Consider the following 16224-nt stretch of genomic DNA (forward strand, 5'->3'; position numbering starts at 1 on the left):
AACCCTCAGGGGAGACGAGCTTAGGCATTCCGTTAGAATCCACGCGCTGCCGACCTTTGGTGGTACCTCCCCAAGCTCAGGATTCCGGAAACATTGTTAGTGCGTGGGGGAGCTCGAGAGACAACTCCACGCAGCTCTCTTCAGTCACAGGTGTTCCCTGTTCGGAGAAGTCCGAGAAATAACTTCCCTGACCTTGGGGAGGCCGCGTCTGCCACTGGAATATCCTGCAAACCCCCCTAGCATTCCCTGGCACAGAGACATTAGGAAAACTCTCAGGGGAGACGAGCTTAGGCTTTCCGTTAGAACCCACGCTCTGCCGACCGTTGGTGAAACCTCCCCACGCTCAGGATTCCGGAACCATTGTCAGTGCGTGGGGGAGCTCGAGAGAAAACTCCACGCATCTCTCTTCAGTCACAGGTGTTCCCTGTTCGGGGAAGTCCGAGAATTAACTTCCCTGACTTTGGGGAGGCAGCCTCTGCCACTGGGATATCCTGCAAACCCCCCTTTCATTCCCTGGCACAGAGACATTAGGAAAAACCTCAGGGGAGGCGAGCTTAGGCTTTCCGTTAGAACCCACGCGCTGCCGACCGTTGGTGGAACCTCCCCACGCTCAGGATTCCGGAACTATTGTCAGTGCGTGGGGGAGCTCGAGAGACAACTCCACGCAGCTCTCTTCAATCACAGGTGTTCCCTGTTCGGGGAAGTCCGAGAAATAACTTCCCTGATCTTGAGGAGTCAGCCACTGTCACTGAGATATCCTGCAAACCGCCCTAGCATTTCCTGGCACAGAGACATTATGAAAACCCTCAGGGGAGACGAGCTTAGGCATTCCGTTAGAACCCACGCGCTGCCGACCGTTGGTGGAACCTCCCCACGCTCAGGATTCCGGAAAAATTGTCAGTGCGTGGGGGAGCTCGAGAGACAACTCCACGCAGCTCTCTTCAGTCACAGGTGTTCCCTGTTCGGGGATGTCCGAGAAATACCTTCCCTGACCTTGGGGAGGCAGCCTCTGTCACTGGGATATCCTGCAAACCCCCCTAGCAGTCCCAGGCACAGAGAAATCAGGAAAACCCTCAGGGGAGACGAGCTTATGCATTCCATTAGAACGCAAGCGCTGCCGACCGTTGGTGGAACCTCCAAACGCTCAGGATTCCGGAACAATTGTCAGTGCGTGGGGGAGCTCGTGAGACAAATCCACGCAGCTCTCTTTAGTCACAGGTTTTCCCTGTTCGGGGAAGTCTGAGAAAAACTTTTCCTGACCTTGGGGAGGCAGACTCTGACACTGGGATATACTGCAAAACCCTCTAGCATTCCCTGGCACAGAGACATTAGGAAAACCCTCATGGGAGACGAGCTTAAGCATTCCGCTAGAACCCACGCGATGCCGACCGTTGGTGGAACCTCCCCACGCTCAGGATTCCGGAACAATTGTCAGTGCGTGGGGGAGCTCGAGAGACAACTCCACGAAGCTCTCTTCAGTCACAGATGTTCCCTGTTCGGGGAAGTCCGAGAAATACCTTCCCTGACCTTGGGGAGGCAGCCTCTGTCACTGGGATATCCTGCAAACCCCCCTAGCAGTCCCAGGCACAGAGAAATCAGGAAAACCCTCAGGGGAGACGAGCTTATGCATTCCATTAGAACGCAAGCGCTGCCGACCGTTGGTGGAACCTCCCCACGCTCAGGATTCCGGAACCATTGTCAGTGCGTGGGGGAGATCGAGAGACAACTCCACGCAGCTCTCCCAAGTCACAGGTTTTCCCTGTTCGAGGAAGTCCGGGAAATAACTTCCCTGACCTTGGGGAGGCAGCCTCTGTCACTGGGATATCCTGCAAACCCCCCTAGCATTCCCTGGCATAGAGACATTAGGAAAACTCTCAGGGGAGACGAGCTTAAGCATTCCGCTAGAACCCACGCGATGCCGACCGTTGGTGGAACCTCCCCACGCTCAGGATTCCGGAACAATTGTCAGTGCGTGGGGGAGCTCGAGAGACAACTCCACGAAGCTCTCTTCAGTCACAGGTGTTCCCTGTTCGGGGAAGTCCGAGAAATACCTTCCCTGACCTTGGGGAGGCAGCCTCTGTCACTGGGATATCCGGCAAAACCCCCTAGCATTCCCTGCACAGAGATATTAGGAAAAATCTCAGGGGAGACGAGCTTAGGCATTCCGTTAGAATCCACGCGCTGCCGACCGTTGGTGGAACCTTCCCACGCTCAGGATTCCGGAACCATTGTCAGTGTGTGGGGGAGCTCGAGAGACAACTCCACGCAGCTCTCCCAAGTCACAGGTGTTCCCTGTTCGAGGAAGTCCGGGAAATACCTTCCCTGACCTTGGGGAGGCAGCCTCTGTCACTGGGATATTCTACAAACCCCCCTAGCATTCCCTGGCACAGAGATACTAGGAATACCCTCAGGGGAGACGAGCTTAGGCTTTCGGTTAGAACCCACGCGCTGCCGACCGTTGGTGGAACCTCCCCACGCTCAGGTTTCCGGAACCATTGTCAGTGCGTGGGGGAGCTCGATAGACAACTCCACGCAGCTCTCTTCAGTCACAGGTGTTCCCTGTTCGGGGAAGTCCGAGAAATAACTTCCCTAACTTTGGGGAGGCAGCCTCAGACACTGGGATATCCTGCAAACCCCCCTAGCATTCCCAACAGAGAGACATTAGGAAAATACTCACGGGAGACGAGCTTGGGCTTTCCGTTATAACCCGTGCGCTGTCGACCGTTGATGGAACCTCCCCACGCTCAGGATTCCGGAAAAATTGTCAGTGCGTAGGGGAGCTCGAGAGACAACTCCACGCAGCTCTCTTCATTCGCAGGTGTTCCCTGTTCGGGGAAGTCCGTGATATATCTTCCCTGATCTTGGGGAGGCAGCCTCTGTCACTGGGATATCCTGCAAACCCCAATAGCATTCCCTGGCACAGAGACATTAGGAAAAACCTCAGGGGAGGCGAGCTTAGGCTTTCCGTTAGAACCCACGCGCTGCCGACCGTTGGTGGAACGTCCCCACGCTCAGGATTCCGGAACTATTGTCAGTGCGTGGGGGACCTCGAAAGACAACTCCACGCAGCTCTCTTCAGTCACAGATGTTCCCTGTTCGGGGAAGTCCGAGAAATAAATTCCCTGATCTTGGGGAGTCAGCCACTGTCACTGGGATATCCTGCAAACCCCCCTAGCAATTCCTGGCACAGAGACATTAGGAAAACCTTCAGGGGAGACGAGCTTAGGAATTCCGTTAGAACCAACTCGCTGCCGAACTTTGGTGGAACCTCCCCACGCTCAGCATTCCGGAACCATTGTCAGTGCGTGGGGGAGCTCGAGAGACAACTCCACGCAGCTCTCTTCAGTCACAGATGTTCCTTGTTCGGGGAAGTCCGAGAAAAACATCCCTGACCTTGGGGAGGCAGCCTCTGTCACTGGGATATCCTGCAAACCCCCCTAGCATTCCCTGGCACAGAGACATTAGGAAAACCCTCAGGGGATACGAGCTTAGGTTTTCCGTTAGAACCCACGCGCTGCCGACCTATGGTGGAACCTTCCCAAGCTCAGGATTCCAGAAATATTGTGAGTGCGTGGGAGAGCTCGAGAGACAACTCCACGCAGCTCACTTCAGTCACAGGTGTTCCCTATTCGAGGAAGTCCGAGAAAAACCTTCCCTGACTTTGGGGAGGCAGCCACTTTCACTGGGATATCCTGCAAACCCCCCTAGCATTCCCTGGCATAGAGACATTAGGAAAACCCTCAGGGAAGACGAAATTAGGCTTTCCGTTAGAACCCACGCGCTGCCGACCGTTGGTGGAACCTCCCCACACTCAGGATTCTGGAAACATTGTCAGTGCGTGGGGGAGCTCGAGAGACAACTCCACGCAGCTCTCTTCAGTCACAGGTGTTCCCTCTTCGGGGAAGTCCGTGATATAACATCCCTGACCTTGGGGAGCCATCCTGTGTCTCTGGGATAACCTGCAAACCCCCCTAGCATTCCCTGGCACAGAGACATTAGGAAAACCCTCAGGGGAGACGAGCTTAGGCTTTCCGTTAGAACCCACGCGCTGCCGACCGTTGGTGGAACCTCCCCACGCTCAGGATTCCGGAACCATTGTCAGTGCGTGGGGGAGATCGAGAGACAACTCCACGCAGCTCTCCCAAGTCACAGGTGTTCCCTGTTCGAGGAAATCCGGGAAATACCTTCCCTGACCTTGGGGAGGCAGCCTATGTCACTGGGATATCCTGCAAACCCCCCTAGCATTCCCTGGCATAGAGACATTAGGAAAACTCTCAGGGGAAACGAGATTAGGCATTCCGTTAGAACCCACGCGCTGCCGACCGTTGGTGGAACCTCCCCACGCTCAGGATTCCGGAACTAGTGTCAGTGCGTGGGGGAGCTCGAGAGAAAACTCCACGCAGCTCTCTTCAGTCACAGGTGTTCCCTGTTCGGGGAAGTCCGAGAAACAACTTCCCTGACATTGGGGAGGCAGCCTCTGTCCCTGGGATAACCTGCAAACACCCCTTGAATTCCCTGGCACAGAGACATTAGGAAATCCATAAGGGGAGACGAGCTTAGGCTTTCCGTTAGAACCCACGCGATGCCGACCGTTGGTGGAACTTCCCCACGCTCAGGATTCCGGAACCATTGTCAGTGCGTGGGGGAGCTCGAGAGACAACTCCACGCAGCTCTCTTCAGTCACAGGTGTTCCCTGTTCGGGGAAGTCCGAGAAATAACTTCCCTGACCTTGGGGAGGCAGCCTCTGTCAGTGGGATATCCTGCAAACCCCCCAAGCATTCCCTGGCACAGAGACATTAGGAAAACACTCAGGGGAGACGAGCTTAGGCTTTCCGTTAGAACCCACGCGCTGAACACCGTTGGTGGAACCTTCCCACGCTCAGGGTTCCGGAACAATTGTCAGTGTGTGGGGGAGCTCGAGAGACAACTCCACGCAGCTCTCTTCAGTCACAGGTGTTCCCTGTTCGGGGAAGTCCGAGAAAAACCTTCCCTGACCTTGTGGAGGCAGCTTCTGTCACTGGGATATCCTGCAAACCCCCCTAGCATTCCCTGGCACAGAGATATTAGGAAATCCCTCAGGGGAGACGAGCTTAGGCTTTCCGCTAGAACCCACACACTGCCGACCGTTGGTGGAACCTCCCCACGCTCAGGATTCCGGAACCATTATCAGTGCGTGGGGGAGCTCGAGAGACAACTCCACGCAGCTCTCTTCTGTCACAGGAGTTCCCTGTTCGGGGAAGTCCGAGAAATAACTTCCCTGAACTTGGGGAGGCAGCCTCTGTCACTGCGATATTCTGCAAACTCCCCTAGCATTCCATGGCACAGAGACATTAGGAAAACACTCAGGGGAGTCGAGCTTAGGCTTTCCGTTAGAACCCACGCGCTGACGATCGTCGGTGTAACCTCCTCACCCTCAGGATTCCGGAACCATTGTCAGTGCGTGGGGGATCTCGAGAGACAACTCCACGCAGCTCTCTTCAGTCACAGGTGTTCCCTGTTCGGGGAAATCCGAGAAATAACTTCCCTGTATTTGGGGAGGCAGCCTCTGACACTGGGATATCCTACAAACCCCCCTAGCATTCCCTGGCACAGAGATACTAGGAATACCCTCAGGGGAGACGAGCTTAGGCTTTCGGTTAGATCCCACGCGCTGCCGACCGTTGGTGGAACCTCCCCACGCTCAGGATTCCGGAACCATTATCAGTGCGTGGGGGAGCTCGAGAGACAACTCCACGCAGCTCTCTTCAGTCACAGGAGTTCCCTGTTCGGGGAAGTCCGAGTAATAACTTCCCTGAACTTGGGGAGGCAGCCTCTGACACTGCGATATTCTGCAAACTCCCCTAGCATTCCATGGCACAGAGACATTAGGAAAACCCTCAGGGGAGTCGAGCTTAGGCTTTCCGTTAGAACCCACGCGCTGACGATCGTTGGTGTAACCTCCCCACCCTCAGGATTCCGGAAACATTGTCAGTGCGTGGGGGAGCTCGATAGACAACTCCACACAGCTCTCTTCAGTCACAGGTGTTCCCTGTTCGGGGAAGTCCGAGAAATAACTTCCCTGATCTTTGGGACTCAGCCACTGTCACTGGGATATCCTGCAAAACCCCCTAGCATTCCTAACAGAGAGACATTAGTAAAATACTCACGGGAGACAAGCTTAGGCATTCCGTTAGAACCCGCGCGCTGTCGACCGTTGGTGGAACCTCCCCACGCTCAGGATTCCGGTACAATTGTCAGTGCGTGGGGGAGCTCGAGAGACAACTCCACGCAGCTCTCCTCATTCACAGGTGTTCTCTGTTCGGGGAAGTCCGAGAAATACCTTTCCTGACCTTGGGGAGGCAGCCTCTTTCACTGGGATATCCTGCAAACCCCAATAGCATTCCCTGGCACAGAGACATTAGGAAATCCCTCAGGGGAGGCGAGCTTAGGCATTCCGTTAGAACCCACGCGCTGCCGATCGTTGGTGGAACGTCCCCACACTCAGGATTCCGGAACCATTGTCAGTGCGTGGGGGAACTCGTGAGACAATTCCACGGCTCTCTCTTCAGTCACAGGTGTTCCCTGTCCGGGGAAGTCCGAGATATAGCTTTCCTGAACTTGGGGAGGCAGCCTCTGTCCCTGGGATATCCTGCAAACCCCCCTATCATTCCCTGTCACAGAGAAATTTGGAAAACCTTCAGGGGAAACGAGCTTAGGCATTCCGTTAGAACCAACGCGCTGCCGAACTTTGGTGGAACCGCCCCACGCTCAGCATTCCGGAACCATTGTCAGTGCGTGGGGGAGCTCGAGAGACAACTCCACGCAGCTCTCTTCAGTCACAGGTGTTCCCTGTTCGGGAAACTCCGAGAAATACCTTCCCTTACATTGGGGAGGCAGCCTCTGTCACTGGGATATCCTGCAAACCCCCCTAGCATTCCCTGGCACAGAGACTTTAGGAAAACCCTCAGGGGAGACGAGCTTAGGTTTTCCGTTAGAACCCACGCGCTGCCGACCGTTGGTGGAACCTCCCCACGCTCAGGATTCCAGAAATATTGTCAGTGCGTGGGAGAGCTCGAGAGACAACTCCACGCAGCTCTCTTCAGTCACAGGTGTTCCCTGTTGGAGAAAGTCCGAGAAAAACCTTCCCTGACCTTGGGGAGGCAGCCTCTGTCACTGGGATATCCTGCAAACACCCCTAGCAATCCCTGGCACAGAGAAATTAGGAAAAAACGCAGGGGAGACGAGCTTAGGTTTTCCGTTAGAACCCACGCGCTGCCGACCGTTGGTGGAACCTCCCCACACTCAGGATTCTGGAACCATTGTCAGTGCGTGGGGGAGCTCGAGAGACAACTCCACGCAGCTCTCTTCAGTCACAGGTGTTCCCTCTTCGGGGAAGTCCGTGATATAACATCCCTGACCTTGGGGAGCCATCCTGTGTCTCTGGGATAACCTGCAAACCCCCCTAGCATTCCCTGGCACAGAGACATTAGGAAAACCCTCAGGGGAGACGAGCTTAGGCTTTCCGTTAGAACCCACGCGCTGCCGACCGTTGGTGGAACCTCCCCAAGCTCAGGATTCCGGAACCATTGTCAGTGCGTGGGGGAGATCGAGAGACAACTCCACGCAGCTCTCCCAATTCACAGGTGTTCCCTGTTCGGGGAAGTCCGGGAAATACCTTTCCTGATCTTGGGGAGGCAGCCTCTGTCACTGGGATATCCTGCAAACCCCCTAGCATACCCTGGCACAGAGACATTAGGAAAACTCTCAGGGGAAACGAGATTAGGCATTCCGTTAGAACCCACGCGCTGCCGACCGTTGGTGGAACCTCCCCAAGCTCAGGATTCCGGAACCAATTTCAGTGCGTGGGGGAGCTCGAGAGACAACTCCACGCAGCTCTCTTCAGTCACAAGTGTTCCCTGTTCGGGGAAGTCGGAAAAATATCTTCCCTGATCTTGGGGAGGCAGCCCCTGACAGTGGGATATCCTGCAAACCCCCCTAGCATTCCCTGGCACAGAGACATTAGGAAAACCCTCAGGGGAGACGAGCTTAGGCTTTCCGTTAGAACCCACGCGCTGCCGACCGTTGGTGGAACCTCCCCACGCTCAGGATTCCGGAACTAGTGTCAGTGCGTGGGGGAGCTCGAGAGAAAACTCCACGCAGCTCTCTTCAGTCACAGGTGTTCCCTGTTCGGGGAAGTCCGAGAAAAATCTTCCCTGACCTTGGGGAGGCAGCCTCTGTCACTGGGATATCCTGCAATCCCCCCTAGCATTCCCTGGCACAGAGACATAAGGAAAATCCTCAGGGGAGACGAGCTTAGGCTTTCCGTTAGAACCCACGCGCTGCCGACCTTTGGTGGAACCTCCCCACGCTCAGGATTCCGGAACCAATGTCAGTGCGTGGGAGAGCTCGAGAGACAACTCCACGCAGCTCTACACAGTCACAGGTGTTCCCTGTTCGGGGAAGTCCGTGATATATCTTCCCTGAGCTTAGGGAGGCAGCCTCTGGCACTGGGATATCCTGCAAACCCCCCTAGCATTCCCTGGCACAGAGACATTAGGAAAACCCTCAGGGGAGACGAGCTTAGGCATTCCGTTAGAATCCATGCGCTGCCGACCTTTGGTGGTACCTCCCCAAGCTCAGGATTCCGGAACCATTGTCAGTGCGTGGGGGAGCTCGAGAGACAACTCCACGCAGCTCTCTTCGGTCACAGGTGTTCCCTGTTCGGGGAAGTCCGAGAAATAACTTCCCTGACCTTGGGGAGGCCGCGTCTGCCACTGGAATATCCTGCAAACCCCCCTAGCATTCCCTGGCACAGAGACATTAGGAAAACTCTCAGGGGAGACGAGCTTAGGCTTTCCGTTAGAACCCACGCTCTGCCGACCGTTGGTGGAACCTCCCCACGCTCAGGATTCCGGAACCATTGTCAGTGCGTGGGGGAGCTCGAGAGACAACTCCACGCAGCTCTCGTCAGTCACAGGTGTTCCCTGTTCGGGGAAGTCCGAGAATTAACTTCCCTGAATTTGGGGAGGCAGCCTCTGCCACTGGGATATCCTGCAAACCCCCCTAGCATTCCCTGGCACAGAGACATTAGGAAAACCCTCAGGGGAGACGAGCTTAGGCATTCCGTTAGAACCCACGCGCTGCCGACCGTTGGTGGAACCTCCCCACGCTCAGGATTCCGGAAAAATTGTCAGTGCGTGGGGGAGCTCGAGAGACAACTCCACGCAGCTCTCTTCAGTCACAGGTGTTCCCTGTTCGGGGAAGTCCGGGAAATACCTTCCCTGACCTTGGGGAGGCAGCCTCTGTCACTGGGATATCCTGCAAACCCCCCTAGCAGTCCCAGGCACAGAGAAATCAGGAAAACCCTCAGGGGAGACGAGCTTAGGCATTCCGTTAGAACCCAGGCGCTGCCGACCGTTGGTGGAACCTCCAAACGCTCAGGATTCCGGAACAATTGTCAGTGCGTGGGGGAGCTCGTGAGACAATTCCACGCAGCTCTCTTTAGTCACAGGTGTTCCCTGTTCGGGGAAGTCCGAGAAAAACGTTTTCTGACCTTGGGGAGGCAGAATCTGACACTGGGATATACTGCAAAACCCTCTAGCTTTCCATGGCACAGAGACATTAGGAAAACCCTCATGGGAGACGAGCTTAAGCATTCCGCTAGAACCCACGCGCTGCCGACCGTTGGTGGAACCTCCCCACGCTCAGGATTCCGGAACAAATGTCAGTGCGTGGGGGAGCTCGAGAGACAACTCCACGAAGATCTCTTCAGTCACAGGTGTTCCCTGTTCGGGGAAGTCCGAGAAATACCTTCCCTGACCTTGGGGAGGCAGCCTCTGTCACTGGGATATCCTGCAAACCCCCCTAGCATTCCCAACAGAGAGACATTAGTAAAATACTCACGGGAGACGAGCTTAGGCATTCCGCTAGAACCCGCGCGCTGCCGACCGTTGGTGGAACCTCCCCACGCTCAGGATTCCGGAACAATTGTCAGTGCGTGGGGGAACTCGAGAGACAACTCCACGCAGCTCTCTTCAGTCACAGGTGTTCCCTGTTCGGGGAAGTCCGAGAAATAACTTCCCTGACCTTGGGGAGGCAGCCTCTGACAGTGGGATATCCTGCAATCACCCCTAGCATTCCCTGGCACAGAGACATTAGGAAAACCCTCAGGGGAGACGAAATTAGGCTTTCCGTTAGAACCCACGCGCTGCCGACCGTTGGTGGAACCTCCCCACGCTCAGGATTCCGGAACTAGTGTCAGTGCGTGGGGGAGCTCGAGAGAAAACTCCAAGCAGCTCTCTTCAGTCACAGGTGTTCCCTGTTCGGGGAAGTCCGAGAAAAATCTTCCCTGACCTTGGGGAGGCAGCCTCTGTCACTGGGATATCCTGCAATCCCCCCTAGCATTCCCTGGCACAGAGACATTAGGAAAATCCTCAGGGGAGACGAGCTTAGGCTTTCCGTTAGAACACACGCGCTGCCGACCTTTGGTGGAACCTCCCCACGCTCAGGATTCCGAAACCAATGTCAGTGCGTGGGAGAGCTCGAGAGACAACTCCACGCAGCTCTCCTCAGTCACAGGTGTTCCCTGTTCGGGGAAGTCCGTGATAAATCTTCCCTGACCTTAGGGAGGCAGCCTCTGTCACTGGGATATCCTGCAAACCCCCCTATCATTCCCTGGCACAGAGACATTAGGAAAACCCTCAGGGGAGACGAGCTTAGGCATTCCGTTAGAATCCACGCGCTGCCGACCTTTGGTGGTACCTCCCCAAGCTCAGGATTCCGGAACCATTGTCAGTGCGTGGGGGAGCTCGAGAGACAACTCCACGCATTTCTCTTCAGTCACAGGTGTTCCCTGTTCGGGGAAGTCCGAGAAATAACTTCCCTGACCTTGGGGAGGCCGCGTCTGTCACTGGGATATCTTGCAAACCCCTCCAGCATTCCCTGGCACAGAGACATTAGGAAATCCCTAAGGGGAGACGAGCTTAGGCTTTCCGTTAGAACCCACGCGATGCCGACCGTTGGTGGAACCTCCCCACGCTCAGGATTCCGGAAAATTTGTCAGTGCGTGGGGGAGCTCGAGAGACTACTCCACGCAGCTCTCTTCAGTCACAGGTGTTCCCTGTTCGGGTAGTCCGAGAAATAACTTCCCTGACCTTGGGGAGGCCGCCTCTGTCACTGGGATATCCTGCAAACCCCTCTAGCATTCCCTGGCACAGAGACATTAGGAAAAACCTCAGGGGAGGCGAGCTTAGGCTTTCCGTTAGAACCCACGCGCTGCCGACCGTTGGTGGAACCTCCCCACGCTCAGGATTCCGGAACTATTGTCAGTGCGTGGGGGACCTCGAAAGACAACTCCACGCAGCTCTCTTCAGTCACAGGTGTTCCCTGTTCTGGGAAGTCCGAGAAATACATTCCCTGACCTTGGGGAGGCAGCCTCTGTCACTGGGATATCCTGCAAACCCACCTAGCATTCCCTGGCACAGAGATATTAGGAAAAATCTCAGGGGAGACGAGCTTAGGCATTCCGTTAGAACCCACGCGCTGCCGACCGTTGGTGGAACCTTCCCACACTCAGGATTCCGGAACCACTGACAGTGTGTGGGGGAGCTCGAGAGAAACTCCACGCATCTCTCTTCAGTCACAGGTGTTCCCTGTTCGGGGAAGTCCGAGAAATAACTTCCCTGACCTTGGGGAGGCCGCGTCTGTCACTGGGATATCCTGCAAACCCCTCCAGCATTCCCTGACACAGAGACACTAGGAAATCAATAAGGGGAGACGAGCTTAGGCTTTCCGTTAGAACCCACGCGATGCCGACCGTTGGTGGAACCTCCCCACGCTCAGGATTCCGGAAAATTTGTCAGTGCGTGGGGGAGCTCGAGAGACTACTCCACGCAGCTCTCTTCAGTCACAGGTGTTCCTTGTTCGGGTAGTCCGAGAAATAACTTCCCTGACCTTGGGGAGGCCGCCTCTGTCACTGGGATATCCTGCAAACCCCTCTAGCATTCCCTGGCACAGAGACATTAGGAAAAACCTCAGGGGAGGCGAGCTTAGGCTTTCCGTTAGAACCCACGCGCTGCCGACCGTTGGTGGAACCTCCCCACGCTCAGGATTCCGGAACTATTGTCAGTGCGTGGGGGACCTCGAAAGACAACTCCACGCAGCTCTCTTCAGTCACAGGTGTTCCCTGTTCTGGGAAGTCCGAGAAATAAATTCCCTGATCTTGGGGAGTCAGCCACTGTCACTGGGATATCCTGCAAACCCCCCTAGCATTTCCTGGCACAGAGACATTAGGAAAACCCTCAGGGGTGACGAGCTTAGGCATTCCGTTAGAACCCACGCGCTGCCGACCGTTGGTGGAACTTCCCCACGCTCAGGATTCCGGAAACATTGTCAGTGCGTGGGGGAGCTCGAGAGACAACTCCACGTAGCTCTCTTCAGTCACAGGTGTTCCCTGTTCGGGGAAGTCTGAGAAATACCTTCCCTGACCTTGGGGAGGCAGCCTCTGTCACTGGGATATCCTGCAAACCCCCCTAGCATTCCCTGGCACAGAGATATTAGGAAAAATCTCAGGGGAGACGAGCTTAGGCATTCCGTTAGAACCCACGCGCTGCCGACCGTTGGTGGAACCTTCCCACACTCAGGATTCCGGAACCACTGACAGTGTGTGGGGGAGCTCGAGAGAAACTCCACGCAGCTCTCTTCACTCACCGGTGTTCCCTGTTCGGGGAAGTCCGAGAAACAACTTCCCTGACATTGGGGAGGCAGCCTCTGCCCCTGGGATATCCTGCAAACACCCCTTGAATTCCCTGGCACAGAGACATTAGGAAATCCATAAGGGGAGACGAGCTTAGGCTTTCCGTTAGAACCCACGCGATGCCGACCGTTGGTGGAACCTCCACACGCTCAGGATTCCGGAAACATTGTCAGTGCGTGGGGGAGCTCGAGAGACAACTCCACGCAGCTCTCTTCAGTCACAGGTGTTCCCTGTTCGGGGAAGTCCGAGAAATAACTTCACTGACCTTGGGGAGGCAGCCTCTGTCAGTGGGATATCCTGCAAACCCCCCAAGCATTCCCTGGCACAGAGACATTAGGAAAACCCTCAGGGGAGTCGAGCTTAGGCTTTCCGTTAGAACCCACGCGCTGACGATCGTTGGTGGAACCTCCCCACCCTCAGGATTCCGGAACCATTGTCAGTGCGTTGGGGATCTCGAGAGACAACTCCACGCAGCTCTCTTCAGTCACAGGTGTTCCCTGTTCGGGGAAATCCGAGAAATAACTTCCCTGTATTTGGGGAGGCAGCCTCTGTCACTGGGATATCCTACAAACCCCCCTAGCATTCCCTGGCACAGAGATACTAGGAATAAACTCAGGGGAGACGAGCTTAGGCTTTCGGTTAGAACCCACGCGCTGCCGACCGTTGGTGGAACCTCCCCACGCTCAGGATTCCGGAACCATTGTCAGTGCGTGGGGGAGCTCGATAGACAACTCCACAAAGCTCTCTTCAGTCACAGGTGTTCCCTGTTCGGGGAAGTCCGAGAAATAACTTCCCTGATCTTGGGGAGTCAGCCACTGTCACTGGGATATCCTGCAAACCCCCCTAGCATTCCCAACAGAGAGACATTAGTAAAATACTCACGGGAGACGAGCTTAGCCATTCCTTTAGAACCCGCGCGCTGCCGACCGTTGGTGGAACCTCCCCACGCTCAGGATTCCGGAACAATTGTCAGTGCGTGGGGGAGCTCGAGAGACAACTCCACGCAGCTCTCTTCAGTCACAGGTGTCCCCTGTTCGGGGAAGTCCGAGAAATAACTTCCCTGAACTTGGGGAGGCAGCCTCTGACAGTGGGATATCCTGCAAACCCCCTTAGCATTCCCTGGCACAGAGACATTTGGAAAACCCTCAGGGGAGACGAAATTAGGCTTTCCGTTAGAACCCACGCGCTGCCGACCGTTGGTGGAACCTCCCCACGCTCAGGATTCCGGAACCATTGTCAGTGCGTGGGGGAGCCCGAGAGACAACTCCACGCAGCTCTCTTCACTCACCGGTGTTCCCTGTTCGGGGAAGTCCGAGAAACAACTTCCCTGATATTGGGGAGGCAGCCTCTGTCACTGGGATATCCTGCAAACACCCCTTGAATTCCCTGGCAAAGAGACATTAGGAAAACCCTCAGGGGAGACGAGCTTAGGCTTTCCGTTAGAACCCACGCGCTGCCGAACGTTGGTGGAACCTCCCCACGCTCAGGATTCCGGAACTAGTGTCAGTGCGTGGGGGAGCTCGAGAGAAAACTCCAAGCAGCTCTCTTCAGTCACAGGTTTTCCCTGTTCGGGGAAGTCCGGGAAAAAGCTTCCCTGACCTTGGGGAGGCAACCTCTGTCACTGGGATATCCTGCAATCCCCCCTAGCATTCCCTGGCACAGAGACATTAGGAAAATCCTCAGGGGAGACGAGCTTAGGCTTTCCGTTAGAACCCACGCGCTGCCGACCTTTGGTGGAACCTCCCCAAGCTCAGGATTCCGGAACCAATGTCAGTGCGTGGGAGAGCTCGAGAGACAACTCCACGCAGCTCTCCTCAGTCACAGGTGTTCCCTGTTCTGGGAAGTCCGTGATAAATCTTCCCTTACCTTAGGGAGGCAGCCTCTGTCACTGGGATATCCTGCAAACCCCCCTAGCATTCCCTGGCACAGAGACATTAGGAAAACCCTCAGGGCAGACGAGATTAGGCATTCCGTTAGAATCCACGCGCTGCCGACCTTTGGTGGTACCTCCCCAAGCTCAGGATTCCGGAACCATTGTCAGTGCGTGGGGGAGCTCGAGAGACAACTCCACGCAGCTCTCTTCAGTCACAGGTGTTCCCTGTTCGGGGAAGTCCGAGAAATAACTTCCCTGACCTTGGGGAGGCCGCGTCTGACACTGGAATATCCTGCAAACCCCCCTAGCATTCCCTGGCACAGAGACATTAGGAAAACTCTCAGGGGAGACGAGCTTAGGCTTTCCGTTAGAACCCACGCTCTGCCGACCGTTGGTGGAACCTCCCCACGCTCAGGATTCCGGAACCATTGTCAGTGCGAGGGGGAGCTCGAGAGAAAACTCCACGCAGCTCTCTTCAGTCACAGGTGTTCCCTGTTCGGGGAAGTCCGAGAATTAACTTCCCTGACTTTGGGGAGGCAGCCTCTGCCACTGGGATATCCTGCAAACCCCCCTTGCATTCCCTGGCACAGAGACATTAGGAAAAACCTCAGGGGAGGCGAGCTTAGGCTTTCCGTTAGAACCCACGCGCTGCCGACCGTTGGTGGAACCTCCCCACGCTCAGGATTCCGGAAATATTGTCAGTGCGTGGGGGAGCTCGAGAGACAACTCCACGCAGCTCTCTTCAGTCACAGGTGTTCCCTGTTCGGGGAAGTCCGAGAATTAACTTCCCTGACTTTGGGGAGGTAGCCTCTGCCACTGGGATATCCTGCAAACCCCCCTTGCATTCCCTGGCACAGAGACATTAGGAAAAACCTCAGGGGAGGCGAGCTTAGGCTTTCCGTTAGAACCCACGCGCTGCCGACCGTTGGTGGAACCTCCCCACGCTCAGGATTCCGGAAAAATTGTCAGTGCGTGGGGGAGCTCGAGAGACAACTCCACGCAGCTCTCTTCAGTCACAGGTGTTCCCTGTTCGGGGAAGTCCGAAAAATACCTTCCCTGACCTTGGGGAGGCAGCCTCTGTCACTGGGATAACCTGCAAAACCCCCTAGCAGTCCCAGGCACAGAGAAATCAGGAAAACCCTCAGGGGAGACGAGCTTAGGCATTCCGTTAGAACCCACGCACTGCCGACCGTTGGTGGAACCTCCAAACGCTCAGGATTCCGGAACAATTGTCAGTGCGTGGGGGAGCTCGTGAGACAATTCCACGCAGCTCTCTTTAGTCACAGGTGTTCCCTGTTCGGGGAAGTCCGAGAAAAACTTTTCCTGACATTGGGGAGGCAGACTCTGACACTGGGATATACTGCAAAACCCTCTAGCATTCCCTGGCACAGAGACATAAGGAAAAACCCTCATGGGAGACGAGCTTAAGCATTCCGCTAGAACCCACGCGCTGCCGAACGTTGGTGGAACCTCCCCACGCTCAGGATTCCGGAACAAATGTGAGTGCGTGGGGGAGCTCGAGAGACAACTCAACGAAGCTCTCTTCAGTCACAGGTGTTCCCTGTTCGGGGAAGTACGAGAAATACCTTCCCTGACCTTGGGGAGGCAGCCTCTGTCA

The sequence above is a fragment of the Vicugna pacos genome, unplaced genomic scaffold, assembly GCF_048564905.1.
Source record: "Vicugna pacos unplaced genomic scaffold, VicPac4 SAC-SAT, whole genome shotgun sequence".
Lineage (NCBI taxonomy): Eukaryota > Metazoa > Chordata > Mammalia > Artiodactyla > Camelidae > Vicugna > Vicugna pacos.